Genomic DNA, 23,703 nt, shown 5'->3' on the forward strand with positions numbered 1-23,703 from the left:
GTTGCAACCTTTGGGGGGATCAAATGACCCTTTCTCAGGGGTTGTCTCAGACTATAAAAAAAGATAGTCACATTACAATTTACAATTCATAAAAGTAGCAAAATTACAGTTATGAAGTAGCAATGAAAATAATTTTATGGTTGGGGGTCACCACAATATGAAGAATTGTATTAAAGAGTTGGAACATTAGGAAAGTTGAGAACCACTGTGTTAGGCCATTCTGAGTTTTTTTTTTTTTTTCTCCCAGCACTGGCTCTTGTCAACAGATATTTAGAGCTGATGACATTTGCGTGGCAGGGTGGCAAGGATGTTACTTTCACTACCCTTTCTGAGCAGTTGCACAATCCAGAGTGCTCAGCTACATGAGGTTGTAGTAAGTCTAAATGCCACGCAAAATTATGTGTGGTTCCATTAAACTGCCATGCAAAATTATGTCCATTAAGTTTCCTGGAAGATGCCTGTTTCGGATATCTGAAGATGCTTCGGTGTGACTGGGACCAAGAAGAAAAATCAAGGGCTGGCCAGCTATACCTGGGACTTCCTGGGGCATTTTTCCTGGTAAGTCTACTCATTTCAAATAACAAAACCAAGTGCTTGCATCCAGTTGCTGCCATGAAATTCTGTGACTTTAGGCTTAAAGATTTCTTAACATTGCAAACTGATTTTTACCTTCAGTTGGTAGAATTATTTATCATGTATTTGAAATAGCTTTCTCTTTGTCACTTGTCTGTCATTTTCAGGAACTGACGTGGTCTAAGTTTTTCATTTGTCAGAATTATCATGAGATTTTTACCATGCTGAGTGAGGATATCCAATGTGCAATTCTAAGATGAATGCTTAAGTTGTCTAAGAACTGCGTCTAATTAAATACAGGAATTAATTCATCCCCTCAGGTACAGAGCCTTGTTACCTACAAGATCAAAGCTAACACTTTGTTTTAGTGTTGGAAGCATAATTTATAAAGAGCCCCTTTCCACTGCTCCCTGAGATAATCTAACATTGCAAGGAGACACATTCGCACTTTGTCTAAATGTGTCTACAGAGTACTTCTGCAGCTTGTTCAGTCTGAAGGAGAAAGTTGAGAAGGCAAATTTTTATCATTCCAGAGTTAGAGATAAGGCAATTAAAATTCACCTTGCCTTTTCCACAAGGTTTACGCATAAGCAAAGTATATTTAAAATTTTGAATAAAGATATTTTAAAGTATTATTACATTTGGTTTCTTCTCTGGGAGAAGCTAAATGCAGCAGGGCATTTCCCGTATTGCTAAGTTAATAAAAAAAAAATACCAAGTAATTGAAAAGGCATTTGCTAAGTATTATCATCTGATATCATGAGTCAGAAAAGAGGCCAATTAAATATAAGGACTTGCAAATATTTCTAAGACCATACTAATAATGCCACAGCTACCATATGATCACAAGTCAGTACCTGAATCTACATTTCCTACTGCGGAGGAATAAATATTTCATTAGAAAGTCTGCACCAATTAGTCAACGGTGCACTGAACTTCACAGTTGAAGAAGATGTTTGAGGCCGTGAGGTGTAAGCTGTTCTTTTCAAGTTTTTAAAAGAGAATGTTCTTGTGCAATGAATCCCATGCTTTGAATTGATATAACTGGGATTTTATTATGGCAGTACAGTATTCTTGCCTAAGTTCAGATTGAATTAATGTTTCCATTATACACCCTGCCTGCGATTATAGCCATATACATTGAGACTCATGAATAAGAGTAGAAGTCCTAAAAGGTAGATATAAATAATGTACTTTAATAATGCTTTTATGAATTAGACCTTTAAGCTATCATTATGGGACTTACTGTATTTGTGGGGAATTTCATATAAAACATCAGCTTCCAACAATTCTGCATTTCTCATGCACTGTTGTCTGTTTTGTAGGTGATCAGTAGCAAAGATATAAAATTTTTCATTTACAAAAGTCACAGAAATTTAATTATGTCTTACTGGGGCATAAAAATAACCCATGTTTCTTTTATGAAGACTCTCCTTATTCAGACATTTTCTTCCTCATCATTCAACAATTCCCTTCCCATGTGACTATGCATTCATACAGACATTTCTCCTAGTCTTGTCTCCTAATGTGTTTATTGTTTTGTTTGCAACAGCTAGAGAAGGGTTACAGCCTTTAATGATATTAGTTTTCAAATAGTTAGCAATTACACGTATGTGTAAGAGACGGACATGTCCGCACATTGTCTTTCTCTGACCAAATGGTCCTAAGTCTTGAAGTGACGTTTCTATCTGGCCAAGATCATGGGAAAGGCTGTTGTTGGGAAGAGGGTCCTTGTTACCACTTGAGGCTCTGAGCCAACAAAAATGTTATTAGCTTCTGCATAAATTAACGTCGGATGAAAGAAAAATTAAAAGACTTACTTTTCACTCCCTAAGGCCTTACTTACAATAAGCTTTTCTCTTCATTTTAAATGTTTGTATGCCTTCCAGCCAGAAAACATACAATAGTTAACTATAGTTGTAAAGGTTTCTAATACGCTGGTTTCTAGCAAAAGTAAGAAGTGAATGCAAATAGTTTCAATTGTGTCTTCTGTTTTGCTTGCTTCCCCAAGTCTTTTAGTACAGAGATTTGCATGAACACGACATGGCAGTGGAATGTTTTTCATCGCTGCAGGGCCTGGATTAGTATATTTTTGCTTCCTGTCAAATCTGGTCCCACTCCTTCCATGACAAGCTGTTCCAGCATTCCTTGTCACTGGCACCTTGTTTCTCTGGAGTGGTAGAGATTGGCCTGCAACCCAGTTCATAGCATGACGATGGAAAATAGCATAAAAGGAGATGAGCTCAATCATATGAGCAGTTATTAGACTTTATGCCATTGTTATCTCCAGGGTGTAGGATAAAGAAGAATGCACACTGTCCTTGGTCTTAATTCTGTTTTTGACCTTTCCTGGTTGTATAATATTGGACATGTACTTTGACAAACTAAATATCAGGTAACTAACAAGCCATACCGTGCTGTTTTGCTGTGAGGATTGGAGATAATTGAACTAAAATATCTGGAACAAAGTAGCTATTAAACGTACAATGAAAATAATGACCAGCATTTGATAAATAATAGAAATGTGAGTACATATAATCTTTAGTATTTTTCTAGGTGTGAGTTTTATTGATTTTTGTAAGTACAAATTATCTATCTTTCTGCATTCAAGAAGTGTGTGTCTAAAATAGTTCTTCCTGAGAAACCTCAGGGAAAAAATATACACATATAGAAGTATATCTGTTTACAGCATAGCTGTGATGTGATAAAGAAGTAAACTTCTGGCTGTCATTTGGTTATGGTTTGTTAGTTACCATTTACAGAAGGATGAACTGAAATTTAGTATCTCAAAGCAGATGGCCGAAATCATGTAACTAGAAAAGGTCAAGAAGAGAATTCAGATCAATGACTTCCACGCTTTCTTATCCTATACCCCCATACCCTGTAAATAAAACAATGTGGAAAGTCTAATAATTGCTCATTGTCTAATGCAACTGTTGAGTACATTGTAGACCTTCCAACTTTAACTGTAAATTATAGGGAAAGGACTTGGAATGTATTTAAATTTATCATTACTTAATTCCTAACTTCAAATGAAATTCACATAATCTTTCACTTATTAATCAGTTTTACTGGAAATAGATTACATTAAAAATCTTTAGAGTTGTAAGTAGCCATTATATACTGTCTGTATTCACAAAGCTTTTCAGCAAAAGAGGTGCTTAAGATATATAATGTTTTCTGGGCCATGGTCACTCATGCTTTTAATACCATCACTTGGGTAGAAGAGAAATTCAGACCTTGTGAGTGCAAGGCCAGCCTGGTCTACAGAATGAGTTCTAGAACATCTAGGGCTACACACAGACAAATCCTGTCTGGAAAAAAGATATATAATGTTGTATGGTGATGATAAGAATTAGAAAAAAGCGACATAATATCCTACTTTGCTTTGATGTTGCTGTCATAAAAACCATGTCTAAAGACAATTTGGTAAAGGGAAGGATTTATTTGTCCACCTGCCTAGGGATCATACCACCCACATTATGTTGGGCCCTCCTACATCAATCTATAATCCACAAATCACCCGATAGACATTCCTAAAGGCCATTTGACTGACTCAGTTCTTCAACTGAGAGTGCCTTTTCCAAGATCCCTCAATTTGGCAACTTAAACTATTACACTTGTTTTTAGCAGATTAAGGAATCTGAACGTATGACAAAGCATTGTTTTCATTAGGGTTGATCATGGGTAAATCATTCTTCATGGTGATATTAAAAAAAAAAAAACTAGAGAAAATAAAAGCTAGGAGTGCTTGGGCTATTTGTCAAGAAGTAACACACCTGCTGAGACTTTGAAACTGAAGCGTGCTAGATACATAGAAAATACAGTGGAGGACTGCATACAGGCAGGGTGCAAGATTGGGGGCAGGGTTCTACTGTGGCCCATCATGTGGAATATAGTGGCTTATGCGACAATATTTCTTCTCACAGTAGCATAGGACAGTACTAGGATACATTAAGCACATAAGTTCCATGTTTAGGTGATGGCATGGGGGAGGCTTTGCTTCTGGGTGGTGTCAAGTACCCCCATTGGATTATGTGATGAGATGATAAGGAAGAGTTAGGGAAAAGTCAGTGTGAATGTTCTTTTGTTGTGGTTCATCATTAATTTTTTCCTTTGAATTTTAACTGGGGCTCTCCAAAGAAAAAAATATATGACATAATGAGAGACATTACTTTGCAATGCCATTTTTACTCTGACAGCAAGGGTCTTTAGATTGAGGACTTCACTTGAGTTATCTGCCATAACTGAGCTGGCCTTTTGGAACCCAAATCCATTTTCTTTGCCTTCAATTTTCTTTAGTAATGGCTGAATTATCCATGGAAAGCAGTTCTCATTATTAACAAGTAACTACCAACTGTAATTCCTTAACAATTTCCAATGGCTACTCAAAGACTTTTAGCTATGCCATTTAGTCATTGAAATGAATAAATACTTATTTAATCTTATGCTGAACCAGCTGCAAGGATCAGGGATTTTTAGAAAGCTTTGACTCCTGATGTGAGAAGCAAAGTGAGAAGAGAAAGTTCACAATGACATTACAGTCTTTGAGAGAAAAGGGCAGAGGTTCAGCCCAGGAAGGCAGAGAGAGGAAAACCAGCTATACCTGAGGGGAACTCTCAGCCTGAGGCTAGATGCTGTGTGGAACCCTGCTATGGCTTGTGTATTCCAAGCCTTACAGCTCACACAGATGCAGTATTGAAGTTATGCAGTGATATCTTGTGACTTATATCTACAAGCTGGGAACTTCAGGTCTCATGAAGTAAATATCCTAAAGGACTCTGCTTCTTTGTAATTTAAATCTAATTTCGCTCATGGTATCATATTATATTTTTTTCTGTGAGCCTGAAGTGTATTGGGATAAAAGGAGTCTAAATTAATTACATATTTTATCATTAAAGGAAAGTTTTAAAATGTTATAGTTTGGGTTAGAGCAATTATAAGCTCAAGATGATAGGAAACTTTGCTAATACAAAAAGGACATGAGCTTGGATACGTTAGAATATTCTTAATTGATAGGTAAATATGTGTATACTTATAGCTAGTGAGAATATGGGCTCAAGGGAGGTTGCATAGAATTTCAAATTTTATGTAAATGACAGAACATGGGTATAAATTTAAGGAAAAACACAAACTGCCTTCTGCACCCTGTAATATGTAAAGTGAAAATTTTCACTGTGCTTGCACACTTACTGAGGCAAAGACAGGGAAAAAAGTGTTATCTCACACTTCCTTCATTGTGTAACTAGTACTTTTTATTCAATCCCAATGAAAATTCTTTGACCTAATAAGTTGTGTTTTCTATTACTGAGTTTTTAATACAAAAAAAGAGTTCAAAAGGAAGAATAATTTAATGCATTATAAATCACAAAATGTCTGTATCAATTAAACTTAATGTTTAAAATGAACAGCTTTTCCCCTGATTCTTTCAAAAAATAGAGAGGACTTTTAAGAATACTGATTGCATTAATATTGGGTCTGTTACAATTATAAGGATGAAAGTTGCCACATGTGTTTTTTTTTTTTTTTGTTTTGTTTTCATTTTCTAAACAAATATGAGCCAATGATAGAAAATGGGTGAAGGGCAGTGAGAGAGATACTTTACCTCTCACTTTTCCACTAAGGTTTTAAAATGTCCAAAGAAAAAGGCTCAATTAAAGTTTGCTTGGCTCGTCTAAAGCAAGCAGCTGCCAATCCACTCGCATTTATCTTATCAAGAAACTCTATAAAGTACAGTTGTTCCTTTTTATTGTTTCATGACGCTGTTATTCTGAGACTCTCTTTTAAACGATTTAAGTTTTATGCAGATTCATTACTTCTTCAAGATGTTGTGTTGTAAACATTGACAAAGCATTTTCTTTTCTTCATGGGGATAAGGAAACCATAAACACAAGAAGCTTTTCTAACAGCTTGTCATTTTCAGCATCATATCTCCTAAATGAGATTACTTTTTTTCTGTATTTTCCTTATTGTTCTACATTTGTCAGTAATTGGAAGTGGACTGTGAATGTCCTTCATTATGTTTGAAATGTCAAGAATGCTTAAGTGCATTAAAAAAATCAAGCTTTTTCTTCTCATCACTGAAGTATTGCTATAATGAGTACAAGTTAGTTATAACTAATAGTCAAAATTCACATTAGAATACTATTTCAAAGATATTGTCATTTTTATACTAGACCTCTGAGAAATTTGAATTTGATTTACTAAAATACATCAGAGATACTCAATCGTTATTTTTTAATATGACATGACTTTAGAATATTTATGAGAATGGTTTAAGGTTTAATTGAAGCCTTTCAGTTTTTAAAAATATGCTTAATGGATATTAATTCTTAAAGTGGAATTAAATGCCTATTATAAGAATTCAATTTTTCATGTTGCAATTGTTTTAGTATGTCAAATTCAACTTCATTTTAACTTATGAACTACATACATTTCATCATCTCCTATAGAGTATACTAAAGTAGGAATATATATATATATATATATATATATATATATGTGTGTTGTGTTGTGTGTGTGTGTGTGTGTGTGTGTGTATCTTTACCTTAAGGTTTATTCCTGTAGCATCACACACTCCACTTAATTGAAATATCACATATTTTTCACTGTTTAAACAGTTCCTAGGTACTTTATTGCATTTGACCAGAACAGAAAAAGTTACAAAGGTGTGGCTACTTTTCTCATTGATTATCAAGGAAGAGTAACAGCATTTACCATCAGCTTGCATAATAGGGGAAAACATTTATATTAAACCAATATAAGAGTAAACACACACCTTGATTTTCTATTGTACAGGTAAACAAGAACTTTAAAGGAATCCACTTCCTTCTTTATTAAAAAAAAATATGAGCAAAATTTGTTACCCCCAAAGATTCTAAACTGAATTCTACAGTGAGAAACTGATAGAAAATCCTATTCATTCTGTTATAAAAACTACCTGTCCTTTTATTTTTTGGCTATGGCAAAACATTAACCAAAGCTAACTTAGGGAGAAAAGGGTTTTATTTCATCTTACAATTTCTAGGTCACAGTCTATTGTGAGGTAAGTCAGGCAGGAAACTTAAACCAGGAATCTGGAGACTGGGCCTAAAGAAGAGACCATAGAAGAATGTTGCTTACTCTCTTGTTCATTATGCCTTTCTCAGTTTTTTTGTTTGTTTATTTGTTTTTGTTTTTTTATGGTCCAGGCCCCATGCACTACTCACAATGGGATGGGCCCTCACACATACATCGTCAATCAAGAACACAACCCATGGTCACATCTACAGGCCAATGTGATGGTAGAAATTCATCAGTGGAGGTTCCTTCTTCCTAAGTGACTCTAGTTTGTGTCATGTTGACAAAAACTGACCAACACACCGTATCATCTTTAACTTTCTCTTTGGTCATTTTTATAGTGCAAAATGCAGAAGGGAAAAAGAAAACTAATACTCAATATCATATCTAAAAAGCAATGGATGAGCATTTTAGAATATTGGTTCCAGTATTTGTTTGTTTCTTTTTGAGATTATAATTGAAATACAGCATTTCTCCCTTCCCTTTTTTCCCTCCAAACCCTCCTGTACATTGCTCTTCACTGTCCTTCAAATCCACATCCTCTTCTTTAGTTCATTGTAGTCACATGCATATTTGTATTTGTGTATACTGGTTCGAACCTTAAGAAGGCTAAGTAGAAGAGACCATAGACTACATAATCTTCATCTCTTCATCATCTGCTTGGGTTGACTCTACATCTCATTTATTGTGATCATTTTCTCAGTAAACATTAAAGTACATGTGACTCTTGATGATACTGATTTCATTTCAAATATATATGTGTGTGTGTGTGTATATAATTCCATATAACTATATATATATATATATATATATACTTCTTTTCACATATACGTGTGTGTGTGTGTTCAGTAGTCAAATTGTTGGTTCATATAGTTAATATATAGTTGGTTCATATATTATAATTTTTAGAAGGAACACCTACACTTTCCATAACACTGTATTTATATAATTCCCCACCAACAGTATATAAAGGTTCCCTTTCCCACGGCCTCACTGTTACTTGTTATCATTTTTCTTTTAGATAAAAGCATTCACAGATGAATGAAGATGTCTAATTGTGGTTTTGATTTAAATTTCCATGGTGATTTATGTGATGAGCATTTGCTACATAGCTGCTTGGCATTTGTTTATCTTACTTTGAGAAATGTGCATTACCCATTTATAGTGTATTTTAGTGGATTTCTTTTTAGCTATTGCAATTCCTTACATATGATGGATATTAATCCTCCATCACATGCATAGTTACAAGGCAGTCCTTTTTCTATTTTACAAGTTGTCTATATATTTGATGATTGTTTAGTCTTTGTGCAGAACAAGGACCTCACTTGGATGTAATTCCATTTTATTTTTGCTTTTACTTTCTGAACTTTTCTGGTTTCATCTGTCCAGAAAACCCTTGTATGCAACTCTTTTACTACCTTTTTCTTAATAATCTTCTTTTTTTCAAAATACCAATGGAAGTTACTTCAGCCTATCTGTACCTCCCTTCCCCTTCTTTTGATCTTTTGCCACATCCTTCAGATTATATGCTTTTTTTCCCTGGGAATTAAATCTTGCCTATTCAAATGTGAAGTAATTTTTATATGCTTACTAATAACATTCTGAGAACACAACATAAACAGAATTGACCAGAGAAATTTTAAAATATTGTTTAGAATTTAGAGTGGGAAAGAAAAATCTGTGAATAGTTCATTACTCCACTATCAATGTAGGCATTATTTTTAATCATCCATAAACATTTGAAAATGAAAGTCAAATGAATGTATAATTCAATTAACATGGCTATGCCAATGTAATTTTCTTAGTTTTAGTAAGTAGACAATGGTTGTATGCCACTAATATTAGAGGAAGTTTGTTGAAATGTGTACAAAAAATTTTCTGTGAATGTAAATTCATCACAAAATAAAGTTTAAAATTATTAACTCTGAAATATTGGAAGGATTACATCTCAGAGAAATAACATGAATTTTTTTTGAGTATTACTCATTATCATGCAGTTTGTTTCAGAGTGTAAGAGGCAAAATTTAATACATATAAAAGTTTCAAGACAGAACAGACCTTCAAAATAATTTAGTTTAAAATCACCACCATGGTCGTGGGAGTCACTGAGAAATTAAGACATAGTAATCGGCTTTATGTTTGGACCTTCAGTTCAGTCCCAAATGTGCCCTGAAGCACATGTGTGAGAGGGAAAATTTACACTCAATAACAGGTTATAATCATTTTGTATGAATGATGCCTATTTTATCTTTGTTCTATTCATCTCTGTAGCACCTGTAAATGTTGTAACTTTTATTTCCTTCACATTATTCCATCCTCAGCTTTCTCTTTGTGTTTCATTTTTTACTTTCTTTTTTCTGTTTCTTTGTTTCATTTAGTATTTTAATGTTAGGTTTGAACCTAAGGCCTTGTGTGTATTAGGCAAATGTTGCCTTTTTGAGTTACATTCCTAATCCCTTCTCATATTGCCCTCCAATGATACTCACAATGGTTAATTTGATGTATTATCTTAGCAAGATAAGATAACAAGCAATCTAGCTATTTTATTTATTTTTTTTCAATCTAGCTATTTTAAGATGGTGATTTTGAATCAGGAATCCGGGTAAAATGAATCATCTCCATGATGTGGATGAATTGGGCCTCTGGCAGCTAGTTGGAAGTTTTGAGAAAAATATCTAAAGCCTCTTGAATAGGAATTTCATTACCAAACTCCTTTATACTCAGTGCTTTAACAAGATTACCTGAATACCTAGTCTACCTACAAGTTCTAGAAACTTGGGACTTGTAAGCAGTAATATTTTCAAGAAGCAACTCTTTAAAATTAATCTGTCTCAAAACAGATAGATTTATAGGTTGATGATTGATAGGTAGATAGATAGATGATAGATAGATAGATAGATAGATAGATACATTTCCAGTAAGATTTTCAGTTCTGCATTTCTCTGGAGAATCCAGATTAAATCAACAGTTTTCCTCACATTTTCACACATTTCATGGATGTAGTCTGTACTTAGAGGATACATATCCATGATTCACCTACTTTGTAGGTTTATTTGCAATTAAGCTTTATATGAGTGTTTTGGGGATAATTTTTTCCCATGGTTGATTGATAAATGTTCTTTGAAATGCCCTTCTATCTGGATAAAGAAATAGAGAATAACTCAACTAAGAGATTAACACCTCTTAAAAACAAACAACAGAACCAGGCAGATCTCTGTGAGGTCAAGGCCAGCCTGATCTACAGAGCAAGATCAAGGACAGGCCCCAAAACTATACAGAAAAACTCTGTCTCAAAAAAAAAAAAAAAAAAAAAGAAAAAAAAGAAAAAAACAAAAAACCAAAATTAGAGGGTCTTGATCATGTGAAGATGCAGGACAGCAATACAACATGTTCTCTAAAAAGGATTTTTGTCATAACATTTGATCTAACAATACTGTCATAGATCTGAGATCTTCATAGCTCTCTTCAAAAAAAATGTGCTTGAATTGAACTGATAATTCCACTATCAGTACCACCTTTCTTTCTCCACATTCCTATATTACACTATTACCCATTGGAGGTGTTTATGTGGGTAAACCCAGCTCAACTTCCTGCCAAACACGTAGTAAAGACTTCTTATACTTTACAGGTCCAGTCTCCACAGTGACTTTTATATAAATGATACCTATCAACATGCAGGTCCTCTGCATGCTGGTAGTTCAGGACTCTGGGCAATTGTATCAAGAGATCATAGGAAAGGTCAGGTATGGTGGTGCACACCTTTAATCGCAGCACTCTAGGGGCACAACCAGGTGTATCTCTGTGAGTTGAGGCCAGCCTGGGCTACATAGCAAGTTCCAGGACAGCCAGGATGATATAGAAAGACCCTGTCTCAAAAACCAGAGAGAGAGAGAAGAGAGAGAGAGAGAGAGAGAGAGAGAGAGAAAGAGAGAGAGAGAGAGAGAGAGAGAGAGGAGGGAGAGAGAGAGAGAGAGAGAGAGATGAGGATAGATAGCTCATATTTTAAAAAAGAGAAATAACTGGACATTTATTCCGCATTCTCTGCTTTACTGAAATTATTACATTTACCATTTGCAGTGTTGATAGTTAAGTTCTCTTACTGAAGGTCATAACATGCAGATGTTCAAATTTTGATTCTCTTTTCTAGTCACAAGCATTTCTGGTATTGTAAATATCTCCATTGCTCTGCCTCTTCAGGCTAAAGGTTGATAGGAGTTTCCAGTTTGAGCTATGCCTGGAATGCTCCACCATAACTCTACTCAGACATTCATAAATATTTCATTCTCTAAGCTCATGAATTCACATATTTGAGTGACCCGGGCACAATGATACACCGAGCCAGATCAAAATTGATCTTACTACCTCTCAAAACCTATTCTCATGCCTAATGTCATTCATTTACCCAAGTCAGATAAGAGCTTTAGCAATTATATGGAGCCCTAACACTTAATTGCCATTCAGAGATAATGGGAAAAGCACGAGCCTTGTTAAGAGACACCTGGCCTCAAATTACAATTATGCCATTTTTAGATCTGTGCTATCGTAGGCAATTTCCTTGATTTCTTTGATCTTCCCCCTAAAATTATTACATCATATTCAATTCCTGGAGTTGTTTTGACTGTAAATGTAACCCTTTTAGAATAAAAGTACATTTTCCCCTAGAGCAGTAGCCTTCTAAATGTCTCTTGTCTTCTAAACCCTCAAGACTATTTATCATCAATTCTTTCCTAAAGCATTCTGGCCTAAAGTTGAATGAAACCCATGTATCATAGAATTAATGGAATAAAACAGAGGCTACGTTTGTGTTTTATTATTTTATAGTTTGTACTCCACAGGATGTATGTCACAGAAAACGTGAGGTGACCAAGTTCTTTGGTTGAATAGAATTGTAAATAAGGCATTGGTAGCTCCTCTAGAAGCTTATCCTAAAATGCATCCAATGGTAAATTATAATACTTTTTATATGATACTCCTTTTCCCTCTGTATCTATATAACTTTAACTACTTATTCTTTCTAACCCAGAATAGATCTTGCAGCACTATATATCCTGCCTCATTCATAGCTTGCCTTCTCCCAACTCATGCAGCCTTTGTGATATATTCAACTCACTTTTCTACTTTATACATAATGGTTCATAGTTGTTCTGACAAAATCAACCTCTCTGTAGACATCGTTAACTGTGCTTTCACATCTCTAGTGGCTGTTATCACAAAGCAAAGCCCTGTAGACTTCAATCTGTTATTAAGACAGCTTATTTCCAATCTATCTGCCTGGGGGGAAAAAACAAAAAGAGAGAGAGAGATGTGGGTAGAAATGTCAAAATAGACACCAGGTTCCACTTAAGTCCAGCTTCCATAGTTCTGAAGCGAAGAAGTGAAGAGATGGAAGTCGTTACATGTTAATTGTTCTGTCAAGATCATGCAAGTGATTAATACCCGAGCTGAGGTTGGGTTGTGTGATCCTGGTCTTCTCGCTAGAGTTTTCTGATCTACATACAAATTACAAAAGTTACAATATTTTTACAATGATAACATCAAGATTAGTGCTAATTATATATCAAGGATTAATGTATTAAAGCTACTATTCAAATTGTGTGCTTATAACGAGATACTTAAAAGAAGTTTAAGTATAATTTAACTTCTTTCCACACACATGCTACAATAGAAATGCCCTGGTGATTTCACATTATATATCTGCTATTTGTTTAAAGGTATCTTTCCATTCTTCAGTGATCAATAATCAAAACTAGGGGTTTCACAGAGTTGTGGTGAATTAGGTCAAAGAAGAAAGTAACTACAATTATTGATTAAAAAATGAATGAGATCATATCTTGTAATTTCACTTATTTGAAGATTTTAGGAAACAGTTTTTTTTCTAACAGTGACTAGGGAGATGGAGATCAACTTTGAATGAAGTTATCCTGTTTAATTACTAAGGAATCTGTTAAAGTAGAGAAAGCCTGAATCTTCCAGAGAAAGTCTTCCTGGGAGAAGTGGGTGGAAATGCTCACCAATATTTTGAGAGTAAGAAGTTTTCCATGCTAAGTTGTAATACCACCTGGAATGCGATATTACAAAGTTATTCTGAGTGAGGAAAGGTGATTATTCTTATATCTCTATATAATTTGTGGATAACTACAGTGACCATTTGAATCTATGGGCCTCTGTGAGAACAAAAATTAATGTACTTTAAAAGATTATGGAAATTAATATTGTATTTAGCTCCATTTTAAAATTAGTGCTAGTTGAGAAATGTCAGGTTTTAAATAAACATTGATAACAGTTGCAAAAAATGATTTTATTTGATTACTAGTTAAGATCCCTTTAAAGCTATTGTACCCAATACTGCCAAGGCCAATATTTTATAAAGATCAAAGAATGCACATAATTTAATATGCATTTAGTTCAAAACAATAAAATTCAAAACAATATTCAAAACAATATTCAAAACAATATTCAATACAATAAAACTTTATTGCAGCATGCAAAGCATGTGCCAGAGAAAACACAGTAATCAAGGAAGGCAAGGTACAACTTCACAACATTAAATGAGTGGCCTGAGATAGGAAGTATAATGATTTCCCTCTAACAAGTACCTGCTGCAAGAAACTCATTGTCAAGGTGTTATGAAAATACAAAGACTGTTTTTATAAAAAAAATCTTTATAGATATGTAGAGTTTTATCTGCAAGGTTGACAAGCTTTTAGGCTTCTATTGAAAAAGTTCTAAGTTGTTTCCAAACTCCTTGAGCGAAAGTAATTATCTAGTATCTCTATAAAGGGCACTACTTTAAAAACATTAACATTGTAACATGTTTACACTTCTACAATTTACCCACATTCTACAGAACAAATGGTACACTTCAGTGCCACTGCAAGATTTTCTATTTCACACAAAGCCATTTTCTTTCAAGTTATTCCTAAGGAAGTTCCAGACCAAAATAGTGCATCAAGAGGAGCGGCATAATCAGCTTCACTAAAAACAGCTTGATTAATACTAAATATGTCCTAGTTCCTAATCAATTATGTTAATGAAGTCATAGCAGCACATCTGAAATGCCTGAAAAAGATGCTGAGCTCAGCCTGTCTGGATACCGTGTGCTTCTTGGGAGTTCTTTAGTGCTAGAAACCTCAATAAGAGGACCCTACCTCTGTGCACACATGCAGTTCCTATTTGCAAAAGGCCCACGGTCCTGAAATACTGTTATTTTATTCACATAAACATAATGTGGAATCTGGGATGAATTGTCAAATTAATCATCCTTCAATTGTGACAAAAGATGTACAGCATCACATTGTAAAAATGACATATCAATTTCCAGGTGTCAAGGTGAAAGGCAAAACATATGCTTCCTGGTTTTTTTTTTTTTTTTTTTTTTTTTTTTTTTTTTTTTTTTTCCATGAACTTCTGCCAGGAGATCAATTAGAGCCAAACATGTGAAGAATCTTATTACCAAAGAATGCCTACAGTTATGAAATCTGAATTATTTGATTAATGTCCAACTCTCTAGAATCCAATGACATTTATGATGATACTGATATTTACAAGCTGTAGCTTGTCCTGCCAGCATTAGGCATGGAGATGGCTGCTTGACGGTTTGTGTAATTTATCCAAGTCACTTGAACTATTAAATCCCACATGCTTAAAGAATATACATGTTCTTTTTCTCCTTTATATTATTTCTTGGGAGTTGTGTTTCTGAGTTCTTGACGATTTGTTCTAAGTCCCTTGTCTTCCTTTTATTTAAAAGGTATACAATGGCCTTTAATAGTTGAGATTTTCAAAGTTTGCTTGTTATTTAACTTCAGTATAAACTCTTAATTTATACTAAATGAAAAGGAAGTACAGAAAATGATGATTAGAATTCATGTTGTTTCTAAAAATAAAGGCAAAACAATTGGCTTCTTAAAACCATTTAAGTAACCCTAATTGCATAGGGTAGACATTTACATTGTTTTAACTAAACTTAAAGCTTACCAAGGCTTGCTTGCTGCAAAATGAGTATGCCATCATTTATGTCAAGGGTTTCATGCTGAAATACTGAGTCTCAATGTATCTATTAAGGATGGAGCCTTTTAGGAAGATGATTATGGTTGAATGAGTTCATGTGGGCAGAATCCTCATAGACCTGCCTCCACTATAGGAAGAGGGACATTAGAACATGACTCTTCTCTACATTTGGGACCAAGTACTGAGAGAGATGCTTAGAAGAGGATCCTCTGACCTGTCTGGGCTGAAACTCTAATCTTAGACTTCAAGCCTTCAGAATTACAGAAAAATATTACTTAAGCTACCCAGTCTCCTGTGCCTTCATAAGACTTTTCCTGGCTTTTCAGACAACATGGTTGATTAGGCCAATGTACACATCAATAAAAATGATCTTAACACATTTTTCACTCACAAAGAAGCAATGTCTGGAGTCAAGTTGAGGAGTTGGTATTAAGACATGAGAGTTAGTAGAAACCATAGTATCTTGTTCTAGCCAGAATATTCACATTGAAAAATAAGTATGTGGGCAAAACAAAACACCTGGTTGCTGAAGGGAATAGGAACAAGAGTTCGACACCTTTGACCAGAATTTTAGCATACACTAAACACTCTGGATTGTCCCTGAAGAGTGTGAGCAAGGTACTCATGAAATTTCTACTAAGACATAGGTTCTAACAATCACATGAAAGCATATTTTTGTTTCCTAGTTTGGGATTAATGTGATGCTCACTTACAGTTTGCTTAGGAATTTTGTTTATAATTTAAAATCCATAATTCATTCAATTTGTTTAGCTAACCAAGCCAAAATATTTATATATTGTATAACAGGTTGTTGTAATTCATAAAGGACATGCAACACCTTCTCTACTTTCTACTGACATTTATCTGACTTTCTAATAAGAGTTTGATACTTACCTTGAACTATTTGGTGTTTAGTCAGACAATGAGAAATCAGATTGTCTATGTAAGTGACATTCTAGTCTCCTGAATGCAATCTTGAGTCAAAGTTTCCAAGTCACTAAATTAAATCAGTAGCATTCGTATAAACACATGGTTGTTTAGAGCAGATAGAAATTTGACAGTCAAATGTTTTCCTGAAATAGCAGTATCAGCTATACTTGATAAAACTGCTGAAACTCAGGTTCCAACCTAAACTTATTGAATCAGAAGCCATGTTTTCACAGGAGTATAAGATTATGTGCATGTGCCTTCAGTTCTGAGAATTTCAGTTAGGGTAGTCTTGACTACCACCAAAACACACTGTTTGCATCAGAAAACCATGTGAAATGACATCAAACTTAAAACATAAAACCTGGGCTCCTGATATTTCCCCTTTTACAAAGGCACTTCTTTGGTGAAGCCTTACCAGTGTGAGCCTGTCGTGACCATGTATAGAAACCAGAAGGAATGGGCAGCAATTAGTCAGTGTGGGCAGAATTTACATAAGGAGGGTGGCATGTCTGTGCACAAACATGGTCCCTTTCAGAATGGAGGAAATGGAAGGTAGAAAGGGATGATGACTCTGTTGGTATCATCATAAAACATTAGTCACACATTAATGTTAATTATTTGTACTTTACATCACTGAACTGAATTATAATGGCAGGAATAGTATTTTTAATTAACTAGTGAATTTCTGATAATTAGGGAAGTGTCCTACATGATCTCCTGTTGGGATTTACTTTATACAATTATGAAAATAAAGCCGGGTGGTGGTGGCACACACTTTTAATCCCAGCACTCAGAAGGCAGAGGCAGGCAGATCTCTGTGAGTTTGAGGTCAGCCTGGGTTACAGAGCAAGATTCAGGACAGTCACCAAAACTACTCAGAGAAACTCTGTCTCAAAAAAACAAAAACAAAAAAAAAGACGAAGAAATAAGTCAATTTCCAACAAAACTGATTACAGTGATTTACTCTCTTATTTTGCTGGGGAATTTTGTTTGTTTGTTATATCTTGTTTTTATTTTATTTGAATTTTGTTTTTGTAGTTGTTGTTGTTTTGTCCTTCAAAGGTCCTATTTTGAAGAATTATTATTGGTTATGATTACTAATTGCATACAACACTTACAAACTAAATATAATTGCATCCTTTTCATAAGTGCAGTCTGCTCATGAAATCTAATAGCATCTAGAAGGCAGAGCTCAAGAGTAGTCAATTTCAATAACTCCCAAGTTTGGATAATTCATAACATATGGAACTCAAATTCAGACTGTCACCTGAGTCTTTAAATACCAATTATCCAAGCAATGATAAAACTGCAGAATGGCAAGGCAATATTCTCGCCCATTGTGCCATTAGTTTTTTTTTACTTTACATTCAGGACAGGAAACTGATCTTCCTCCAAGAAGACAGAGTTCAACCATATGAAATTCTAAGAAGACATTTTTATTTTCTAGAAAGACATCAATTGAAATTTCAAGAAAACAAAATTTTGCCTTATGAATAGGAAATTTATGCAAGAAAATGCTGGACCTTTTGTTAATTTTGTTATTTTCTTTTGTTTCTGTACATTCATTCTTTTACTTCTACAATGGAACTATTTGTGTGTGTGGAGGGGGAAACACCACAAAACTGAGTACTTGCCTTCAGGAGCCGGTGTTGACAGAGCAGGTCTAGAAACTGGTGCTTTCAGTGACGGTGGTGGTAAGGCTGGGCTTTGTCCTGTGCATGCAAAGCAGGAGAAGATGAAAAAAAATTAATAAATTTAACATCCCATAACTAAAATAGCTAGATCTATCCTCTACATGCATAATTCATAATTCTGCATTATAAATTAATATTTTTATGCAGTGAGGAAACTGTTATGAGGTGACATCTTTAAGATGATGAGCTCACAGATTCTGTTATCTTCAGTGCTATTTATGGAAATATTATTTTTCACAGATGTATATACAATGTCAGATATCTCTACTGGATTACATTATGGAAAATCTACAGGCAATCAAATAAAGCAATTTATTTTCAATGTGCACTTTAAATTATGGAAGCTAAAATCATGGAAGCTGAGGGGGATCTCGATCTGCAGAGAATTATCATTTTTTTGCATTTAACAAAATCTCTCCAATGATATAGTAAGGCAATAAAGAAAGGTTGAAATTTATAGGCCTTTTGATATTGAACAGGTGCATTTCTCCTGCCAAAATAAATGACCTAGAGTTAAGTAAATAATGAGCCAAAGGTAAAATATATTCAGTTGTCTAGAAACTTGAAAGGTTCTCTTGAATCTCTGAGCTCATTATCAAGAGAATCAAAAACAAAAGGCCCACAATCCTTTCCAAGTTCTATCCCATCCTCAGCAATGTCTTTAATTAACCAATAGCATTGGACCCATGAACTGTAAAGAGTAACTATCACATGATGCCACATGAACCACTTCCATAAAGTTTTATTATTAATTGCCAACTCAAGAGCTCTTGCTGTGTCTTTTGATGTAGGAATTGACCCAGGCATGAGTACTTTGAAAATCTCACTAGCAACTAGATATTATCAAATGTCAGCAGACATGCCTGTTTTCTGGGAGGTTTTTAGTTTTAGAATTCTTGAAAATTAGTTCTCTGTGGCAAATTACAGTGTAGCAAATGGAACAATCAGAGTTTTATACATACTGCCTCCCAGGCCTACATCTTCATATCAAATAGAATTTAGCCTTAATTCATTATAGCATTTTCTTTTATTTGTTACCCTCAGACAGATGATTCAGGAGTGTATTAAAGTATGGAAAGAGCAAAACAGACAGACTAGTACATGGCATTCAGGCAATCTACCCAGAAAATATAAGCCCATATTTTCATTTTTTTTCCTCATGGGAACAAGACTTGATAGGTAACATATAAATTCCTTTTTCAGTGAGCTGGAAGAAGGTGGGGCTTGAGAAGACCAAAATGGAGCTTGACACACTTAATCTCTCCATGATATTTATATATGCTTACAGCATGCCAAAAATGATACACATTGCATATTTCATGCATTGAAGTTTTTAATATTCACAAGATGCTTAGGGATAGCTATGATACTCGCTGTAATTTTGAAAACTGAATCAAATGGAATCAGGAGATTCAATTCCTAAGGGATGGACCTGGCTATCAATGCAGGCTCAGACCTGTCTGTATCTATAAGGACTCAGCTGAGGAGTGAGCAGCAAAAGAACGAAGCCTCCTTTCTAAATTTCTGCCTTTGTTGAAGGCAAACATGATACATACCAGGAAGGATCTGTTCCTAAGCCTTGCTTGAAAGCTCTTAACAAATATTTCTAAGATAGAATTATATATATGTATGTATTTATATAAATGCATATATAAATTTTAAGTGCCCAAATACACAAGTAGTGCAATAAACACACTGGTGCTTAAGTGATATAACTTAGAATACTATTTTCTCATCAGAGATTCTGCACAGCCACAAGTACTTTAGTCTGCTCTGCCAATTGGCTGACGAGGGTTAGGGGAGAAGACTCAGTCAATAAAACCCTTTCATGTAAGCATGAGGACCAAAGTTTGATCCCCAGAATCGACATGATTGATGCCTCTGTGATCCCAGTGTGGCTATGGTGATATGGGATGTTGTCCTGGCTAGATTTTCTTTTGTCAGCCTTTCACAAGTTGGAGATACTAGGGAAGAGGAACCTCATTTGAGAAAATGCCTCTATCAGATTTCCTGTACAGAAAGCTGTAGGGCATTTTCTTGATGTCTGATTGATGTATGAGGAGCACAGCTCACTGAGAGTGGTGTCACCCCTCAGCCTCTGCTCCTGGACGGTATAAGAAAGCAGGCTTTGAAGGACAAGCCATTTGGAGCCAGTCCGTAAGTAGCAGCACTCCTCCATGGCTTCTGCTTCAGTTCCCTACCTCCACGTTCCTGCCCTGAGTTCCCCTCCTGACTTCCTTCATTGATGGAGTGCCACCTGGAAATGTAAGATGAAATAAACCCTTTCTTCTCCCGGTTGCTTTCGATCATGGTATTTTACCACAGCAATAGAAACCCTAAGACAGAAATTGATACCAGGAGTAGGGTATTGCTGAGAAAAGGTACCAAGCCACGTGGCTAAACACAAATAAGAATTATAGGTTAATTTAAGCATAAGAGCTAGTCAGTAATAAGCCTGAGCTAATGGCTAAGCAGTTATAATTAATATAAGTTTCTGAGTGATAATTTTATAAGTGGGCGATGGAACTGCGGGGGCCTGGCAGGACTGGAGAAATCTTCTGATTACAAACTTCTAAAACAATAGTAACCTAACAAGGACAGATATGGAAAGATCAGTATCCCTAGATGTTCAAAGGCCAGCTTGCCTCGCCTACACAGCTACAAAGGGATCCTGTCTCAAACAAGATGAAAGACAAGGACTGATCCTTAAATTGTCCTCTTACTTTCAAACTCACACTGTGGCATGTACACACACACACACACACACACACACACACACACACACATAAACACACACACACACACACACACATTCAAAACAACAAATGGCTAACTAAATGGTTGTAATGCAGTCAGTACAATTAGTAAATAAGACCACAAGAAAAATAGGAAATGCCAGGTGGCTGCTTTTTTCCATAGGAACAGGTACAGATCGCCTTGATAGGGGAATTTTCAACCTGGGAAACACTTGTTATAATGTACCTAAATTAATCAACTGTACTAAAATATAAACTGGAACTTCAATGCAGAATTACAGAGATGCTTTTTCTATGCTCAAATACTGTCAAAGAAGATTAGAACCGGACCCTTTTGCTAAACACACAAATATATTTATTATACATATTTAAGTACATGACAATATTGTATTATGATATAATTTTAAAATGAAAGTAATTTTTTTTAGTATAAAGACAGCATGCTAAACTCAAATGAATGAAGGTGAGAGATGAACTCCATCACCTATAGGCAGTGCAAACTTGAAAGTCTCACAACTTTGCCAAGCCTCAGTTTGGGCCTTTATAAGTGTGAATAGTTCTTAAGGGCATTAAGAGGATTAAATGATGAACTACCTAATACATACAAGATACTTAAAATATTACTTCTTTCTCTCATAATGTATTTACAATTTAAATCCCATCTAATTACACAAGAGGATTTGAAGTTATATATTGAAGTAAGAAAACAAAAACAGAGATAAAATTGAACATGACAGGTACTGGAATTCATTTATAGGAAAAAGACTTACAATTTTATTTGATATGTATTCCTTTGAAGCTCCTGAGAATTGTTACTTCCTGAAGGAAAGGTTTAGGTTATTGAAATGAACATTGTCACGCTAAAGGTGCCCTTCGTTTTACAAGCCATTACCTGAAAAATTCCTCTGGCACTCAAACATGTTGAGTTGGCTTTATTTCTACTCCTTGCACTATTTTGGCTGTTTTCTTTTCATAAGGCCTGAGTGGTCTGTTTGTAAGCTGCCAATATTTTAGAGCTGGTTGTTTTCTTTTTTTTTTCTCACACAAGTCAATTTGGCTATTTGGGAATTAACCAGATTCTATGGGTGATAGTGTACAGGTAGTAGTCATTTAAGTGATTGAGATTTTCTTTGTTAAAATGATGACTGGGATGACTCAGGGTCTCAAGTAAAGTAGGAAGTTAGGAGCTGAATTCAAGGTGCATGAAGGAAAATACAATCCACTATATGGAAGTTTAATCTGTCTAGTCCACAGTGAATGATAGTACTTGGTTGAAAACCATTTCTCAAACAACAGAAGCCAACTCCATACATACAGTAACAAAGATTAAGAAAAAATATATCCTTCTAAGGTCTCATAGAGACTTTATCTTGTAGGCTTTCACTGCATTTCCCTTGAGGTATTGAGTGTTAAATAAGACGACTCTGAATAATTTGGCAAGACTTTCAATCCTACAAACTATGGATGACTGCGAATTCTGAATGGGAAACCTGTGGTAATCACTGTTAAGTAATCACTGAGTTAAATTTCATTTAGATGTTTTAAAAATACAAGGGCTTATATTACAAAATCCTACCAAAATCTGTTTGTTTTGTTTGTTTGTTTGCTGAATACTTCTATAAATCTATAACTCAAAGTAAATCAAAATGTATTAATACATAAGAAAATTGTAACCATTTATTTAAAAAAGATATGACAAATTTGCATGAATGTCTAGAATTTTTGTAGCTTATAGGAGTAGTTCTGCAGTTTACATTTAAATTAAAAAATAACTGACTACTGGGTTATATTTTCAGCTAGAACATGTGGTTATGCTAGTAGCACATGTCAACAGGATATCCTTGACTTCCAGTCTCCATAATGAGTATCTTGATCCTCCACTTTGGATTTTTACAGCTCTTGCTTATGGAGGGAAGGCAACAACTTCTTGCTTTACTGCCTTTCAACCCCAGGGGCAGTCCTATGGTCCTCAGAGCAGAAAGGTTTAGTGACACTCAAGAGGACAAGAGGTGTGGAAGAAAACCAGAGAAGAAGGGAAAGGGGAAGGGAAGATGGAAAGGGGAAGAGAAATTAAAATACGAAAGAATGCTAAGACATGCAGAAGCTGCAAACCCAAAGGACAGAAGAGACATGGAGACAGATTCAATGAGAAAATAAGGATAATATCTGGAGGAAAGAAAGGCTGCTCTCACCATGTAACTTATTTCTTGTCCCCTTTTAGAACCATGCAATTGCAGATTTACTTGCACTGATACCTTGGGTTGTTTGAAGCAATAATTTACTGCTTCAGTCAGTTCTTCAGACAAAGATTCTTAAAAATTCATTTCAAAGCTTGTAATGCAAGCCATATAACTTGTTTTGGACATGATCTGCTGAATAGTTTGATAGTTTGGTATTTCAGCTGTTGTGAACACATTCCCATTCATTGTTCTGTGTATTTCACACAGCCCACATAGATCTAGTGGACAAGGTATGAACATATTGAGACATAGAAGCCAGAATGATGATGCTGGCTTGGTCCAGATATATTACAATAGAGATCCAATCATTCATAAAGAGTCTGGAATTGCTTAGAAGAGATTTCTTATGGAAGCTAGTCAAAAAAATGGAAAAATTTCCCTCAACTTAGTGACAGGCAAATTAATGTGTTTAAAAATAATGTAAATGCAATATGTGGTTCA

The 23,703-nt window shown here is 34.9% G+C and overlaps 1 long non-coding RNA gene across 1 annotated transcript in view; it reads left to right on the top strand.

Moving 5' to 3' along the window:
- The first annotated feature begins 310 nt into the window (after positions 1-310).
- The window catches only part of LOC114692540, a 42,962-nt gene continuing 19,569 nt past the window's right edge, over positions 311-23,703 (top strand). Inside the window, exon 1 of the long non-coding RNA XR_003734440.2 lies at positions 311-558. This is a non-coding gene — a long non-coding RNA (uncharacterized LOC114692540). The remainder of the gene's footprint in view (positions 559-23,703) is intronic.

The sequence above is a fragment of the Peromyscus leucopus genome, chromosome 8a (genome assembly GCF_004664715.2).
Source record: "Peromyscus leucopus breed LL Stock chromosome 8a, UCI_PerLeu_2.1, whole genome shotgun sequence".
Lineage (NCBI taxonomy): Eukaryota > Metazoa > Chordata > Mammalia > Rodentia > Cricetidae > Peromyscus > Peromyscus leucopus.